The 6248-nt window shown below is 38.3% G+C and overlaps 1 protein-coding gene and 1 non-coding gene across 4 annotated transcripts in view; one reads left to right on the top strand and one right to left on the bottom strand.

Moving 5' to 3' along the window:
- Nucleotides 1–6248, top strand: part of MBOAT2 (membrane bound O-acyltransferase domain containing 2) — a 139037-nt gene that overhangs the window by 22025 nt on the left and 110764 nt on the right. The gene's annotated exons all lie outside the window — the stretch shown is intronic.
- On the bottom strand, nucleotides 2799–2903 carry LOC116562166. Its single transcript, XR_004273814.1, has one exon. It is a non-coding gene; the product is annotated as a small nucleolar RNA U13 (small nucleolar RNA).

The raw sequence follows: 6248 nt of genomic DNA on the forward strand, positions 1-6248 counted from the left end.
AGCTAACCAGCATGGCTGGATGCAGATAGTCCAACAATAAATACTGTGTACTTCGTCTCTGTCTTCCCATCCTTTCTTTCCTTTCTGTTTGTTCCTCCCTCCTTATCCCACTGCCCCACCCCCTCTCACATTCAGCTTTTCTTCGAGTGTTGGCCCACTCCCTCCTGTCATAGAAGCAGGTCATTTGAAACCAGCTCCACTTGTGATCTTGGGAAGGGAGAGCATTGTCTTCTCTGAGGCTCTGATAGAAATGTCCCAGGAAAGACTTTTGTTCCTGGGGCCTGGGGCTGTGACAGGACCTTGTGAACTACATGGAATGGGGCTCTTGGGGGTGACAGCATATCCTTATTTCACTTTGATGAGACGTATTTGATGGCTGAGAGCTATAATTATTATGCAAAGATAATGCACAGTATATTTTAATGGCTTTATCAAGATATAATTCACGTACCATACAACTCACCCATTTAAAGTGTACAATTCAGTGGTTTTAATGTACTCAGACCTGTGCAACTATCATCACTGTCTAATCTGGAACGTTTTCATCACAAAAAGAAACCTTGTACCATTAAGAGTCACTCCCCATTTCCCCAAATCCCTCAGCCCTAAGCAACCTCTCATCTACTTTTGGTCTCTATAGATTTGCCTATTTTATGTAAGTGGAATCATACCATATGTGGTCTTTTGTGTCTGGCTTCTTTCATTATCATAGTGTTTTCAAAGTTTATCTATCTTTGCATATCAATGTGCATTTCTTATTATTGCCAAATAATATTCCATTATATGGATATACTACATTTTATTTATCCATCTGTTGATGGACATTTAGGGTGTTTTCACATTTAGGCTATTATGAATAATGCTGCTGTGAACATTTTTGTGGAAGTTTTTGTGTAGATTTAAGTTTTCAGTTCTCTCATGTATATACCTAGGAGTGGAATTCGGGGAATCATATGATAACCATGTCTCACATTTTGAGGAACGGTTTTCCAAAGTGGCTGTACCATTTTATATTCCCACCAGTAGTGTGTAAGGATTCCAGTTTCTCCATATTCTTGTCAACACTCACTATCTTTTTGATTGTAGGCATCTTGATGGATGTGGAGTGGTATAATGCATAATATTTTATGAAAAGGTTGTTTTGGTTTTTAAACACTTGTCTGTTTACTTTTTTTTTTTTTTTTTTTTTTTTAACCTTGTATTGGAGCTCTGCCATTGGGCTCTGAACCTGTTCTGCCTCAGTCCAACTGGCCAGGCAGGCAGACCATGTGGCTCAAAGAATCAGATGTGCATGTTTGCTTGTTTTCTTCTTCTTTATAAATTTTATAACCTACAAGTGTAGATAGGGATTATTCTTATTTTCATATTAAGAAACTATGGCATAAAGAGGTTGTAAATGCTCGAGGTTACTTGGTCAGGGCTGGAACAAGGATTTGTCTTTAGGGTTGATTGGGTGGTGGTGAATTGCTTGCTTCAGATCCGCTGTTGTCAGCCTACTGTGATGCGGTAGGTGCATTCCTATGGCACACACTCCCACTTGTGTTCACTGTGTTATATGTAGTTCCCACAAACTAGTTGCATCTCTACTGCTTTTTTTCGTATAAATCTGAGGGCAAGAGTAATGTTTTAGGAATAATTTTTATTAAACTATTCACAAACTTGACTACTTTAATTTTCATTAGTATAAATTACTTACAGCATACCAAAGCTGAGCTACTTTTCTATGATTGATGATTGCTGCCTTTGACTACTTAATTATGATGACTTTATCAGCTGTGTAGGGCTATTTAACATTCACCTTGGGGTTGGTATAAAATGTGATATTCTGGCAGTCTATAGTCTGGGATGCACAGATGGTTTTCCATCTGCAGCTTTCTCCCTAGCCGTAAAGCAGACACTGTTGTTAGGTGTATTAGTAGTGGAGTCTGTGTATCAGGACTCCATGTTGAGTCTTGTGTTGACAGCACAACATGAAAGAATCTATGTTGATCACACCTTATGCAAGAATCTATGTTGATCTCTTGCCATTGATTTGCCACATGTCACTGTATAGTTTGGAAGTCAAAAAGTTGTGATTTAGAATTGCTGTTCAGCTCATGCTTAATATTATAATGGCATCAAGCAATAGCAAGAAGAGATTACACATATTGGCAGTACTCCCCTAAATTTGGAATAATACAGTGATCTGCATAAGATAAAAGGAAACATGAGCTTGCACATATCTAACAACACATACTTGTTAAGCTGATAATGTGCTGGGAATAGGTATGGGGGACAAGATGAACAAAACAGATAAAAATCCCTGTTCTTATAAAATAATGTATATCCCAGTGATTATTTTATTGATTTACTAGAAGATCATTCATCGTGTGTGACATTGAGGCAAAATAATCTATTGTGATTTTTTGGTAGCAGTGTCTGAAAACTTAAAAATTCTAAAAAAGAAAAGTAAGAAATTAAAAATGCCTAACTAAATTGGTTCATTTAGTGTATTATGTAAGTGATTATTGGTTAAATATCCCAAAGGCAAGATACCACAGATCCCAATCAAATCATTAGAAGTTAATACTTTTTATATTGACCTGATCCTTCTTTGAAAAGTATACCATATTAGTGGGAAGCAGTGTAATTTCAAAATCAAATCAACATATTTATAAGTTGATAAGTTGATATTGTATCTAATGGAAATCTGATGATAATGAGGCAGGCCAGTAGAGGAGTTTTTTTCCTTGTTTAGAAGCATAATTTGAAGACTTGTAAAATTAGTAGCACAGTTGAAATTGACCTTTATTTTTAAGTATCAGGTAGGTAGTGTGCTGATGTTGTAAAAAAGATTTGAGGAAAGCACATCCCACACATGAGTGTGGAAACCCAATCATCACACTTAGGAATTACAAAAGGATCAAAATAGACTCCAGCCCCCCTTTTTTGAAGGCAGGTGCTTTTTAAATTTTTATTTTAAGTTCTGGGATACAAGTATAGAATGTGCAGTTTTGTTACATAGGTATACATGTGCCATGGTAGTTTACTATACCTATCAACCCGTTATCTAGGTTTTCAGCCCTGAATGCATTAGCTATTTGTCCTGATGCTCTCTCCCATTGCTCCCCACCCCCTGATTGGCCCCGGTGTGTTTTGTTCCCCTCCCTGTGTCTGTGTGTCCTTGTCATTCAACTCAGGTGGGTGCTTTTTACCTAGTAGTACCTAGATACCTGGAGAGGAATGCTTTCAAATGAAATTAGGAAAGGATCACAATTCGTATTTGGGTTAATGCTTCTGATGGTCATAGCAGGAATGAATGAGTGAATAGATAAATTTTATTAGCAAATATAGTAAATAAGTAAAATTTTTTACAAGATAATTTTCAATAATTTATAGTATAAAGTTACTATAAAGTCAGTAACATAGGGTCCATGACAAGTGATTGGGGATGCTTTAGATTGTAAAGTCTGTGAAGCTTTGGAAGATATTATTTGAGTTGTGAATGGTGAAATATCTGTGTGCATTCTAGGTGTGGTGGTGGGGAAGTGTCAGCTTTGGGGTGGAAGTGAGTTTAGCGTGTTGTAGACAGTCAATACGTTGGCATATAGCCAGTGAGAGAAACGGTGCGAGATGAGGATGGAGAGGTGGAAGGGGCCTTGGACTTTTAGGGCAGAATGGAGTTGGGATTTTATTTTAATCATGGCAATCTGTAGAGTATTTTAGGTCTGGGGCTTGACGGCCTCATGTCTGTAGTTGCTGTGTAGGGACTGACTGGTACAGGCAGAAGAGGAAATGGGGACCCTAAAGAGCTGTTGTCCAGGCAAGAAGCCATGGCAACAGTGGAGATAGAGCCCAGGCCAGCTTTGCCGATGTGCTTTGAAGACAGAGCTAAGGAACTTAAGTGTGGATTCCATGTGGAGGGCAGGAAATGAGTAGTCAAGGGTTGATTGCTAGGTTTTGCTCAAAGTGTGATGGTACAGTTACTGAGATGGGTAAACTTGGAGGAGAAGTTGGTGATGAATCAGCAGCTCCCTTTTGGCCATAATAAATTTTAGTTACTTGTTAGAGAGGTAGCTTAATGGGCACCCAAATCAATGTCTGAAGTTCAGTAGAAAGGTCAAGACTAAAATTACAGAGATAGGTGTCAGCAACGTAGAGCTAACTTCAGAGCCATACGACTGGATGAGTTCCCTGTCAGGGAATGGGCTCTACAGTTTATTTCTTTCAATTGAGAAAGTTGGACAGGATGGTCTTTGAGGTCCCCTTTTTCCAAAAATTAGATGTTTATTGAGTTCTAAGAGCCTCTGTAAGAAACTTGAAGTGATGGGAATTTTCTCTAAAATGCACTAGCTTCTTTTAAGCCATGGAAAGAATGAATGCGGAAGAAATATAGACACTTCAGTATTCCACATCTGTATTTATTCCAAAAGTGCTTTTCCACAAAGCATGGTATGTAACTGCAGTGAAATACCCTTCTGAGAAGGCAAGTGATCTCAGTCAAATTGCAAGGTTTCAGTTAAACCTAGTGGTGGTCAATGTGAACTTTTTATTAAAAAAAATTTTAAACAGCTTTATTGAGGTACAAGTGACACCCAAGCTGTACATACTAAAAGTGTACAATTTGTTGTTTTGATGTAGGTATCCACCCGTAAGGCCGTCACCACAATAAAGATAATAGACATATCTGACACCCCAGCAGTTTCCTTATGCCCTCAGTACTGTCTCCCTCCTGCCTCTCCCTGGCCTCCATTCCCAGGCAACCACTGATAAGCTTTTTGTCACTATAAATTAGTTTGTATTTTCTAGAAATTCATATAAATAGAATCATACAGTAGACACACTTCTCTTTTTCTGGCTTCTTTGACTCCACATAATTATTTTGAAATTCATCCATGCTGTTGTGTTAGTTCATTCCTTTTTATTGCTAAGTAAGTAATATCCTGTTGTACGGATATACCTGATTCACTTATGCAGTCATTATGAAGTTAGACTACTTTCTTTTTCGCTTCAGCAGGTCTTCTAATTTGCTGGTATTTTTTGTAACCACCTAAGAGACTAAATGTGTGAATGTATATGCACACACAGAGATACACTCCGAACTCACTTTATGGAAGGGCTTCCTTGTTCTTGTATTCATCCGCCCTTCATCCTGTTCAGGGATGAGCTGCTCGGCTTTTCATTTGTCAGAGCAAGCTTGACAGTGTTTGGATAGGAAGCAGGCCCATCCTTTCTGTGCGTTTGTGTTCTTTGTGATGTTTTGGGATGTGTGTGTGTTGTTGAGCCTTACTTATTTTTTATCCGGCTTGTGTTTATTTCAGTAGGTCACCTACTGAAGCTTCATAGTTTAACCTTTGCTTGGGCTTCATATTTTAGCAGCTGTGGATGCAGTTAATCTAGTACCTTTTAATTTCATGGGGAAGTGTAAATAAATTCTTCTCAGTTCATAGGAATTTTTCATAGTTGGTTAAGACAGAGACCAAAATGAGACAAGTACTCATTAGCCTGGTAGGTAGGTGCCTACCTTCAGTCTCTGTGGCGCCTTGATTAAATCGCTTGCTTTCTGCTTCTGTTTCTGTGCATTTGGAAAAGCTCACTGCTTTTGGTTTCTGTGGATGATCAGAGAATATACTTAGGGATTTGAGAGTTAACCTTTGGGAGTTTGGATGTTTTTAACAACATCAGCTTTAGCATGGAGTTTATGGATGTCTGGGCTGTAGATTGGCAGTTTTCTGAGCCGTGATCTGGGGAGGAAGAGGAGAGGATGTTGTATCTGATGTACAGGCCTGTCCTGACAGAACAGGGCTTCTTGCTGGCTGAACCCAGTGTATTTGGTATAGGTGGGATTAGAATGGGCAGTGGCCATATAATTCAGGAGATAAGAAATAGTCCTAAGAGAGGCATGCCAAATATATCTCTCTACTTTGTGTTCTTATGATGCTGCTTGTCTGCCTAGCACGACTTAGTGGTCATCATCTTTTTCTGTATTGTTCATTTAATTGCCTTTTTTTACTGGCCTATAAGTTTTGTGAGTGCAGGGACAACCATGGCTGTGTTGTTCATCCATTGTACTTATACAAGAAGCGTTTACAAAATGTTGAATAGACTGTGTCTTTATGCTTCTTGTATTTATATTTCTGGTTATGAAGTTTCTAGTTGTAGCAATTAATGTTAAGAATTTTAAGCCCTTTAGGAAGATGAAAGATAAATATGAGCTGTTTTATTAGTGCTCTCCTTGATTTTAAGCAAACTCTTTTTTTTTTTTTTTT

This window comes from Sapajus apella, unplaced genomic scaffold (assembly GCF_009761245.1).
Source record: "Sapajus apella isolate SASKATOON/1434 unplaced genomic scaffold, GSC_monkey_1.0 scaffold31, whole genome shotgun sequence".
NCBI classification, from domain to species: Eukaryota; Metazoa; Chordata; class Mammalia; order Primates; family Cebidae; genus Sapajus; species Sapajus apella.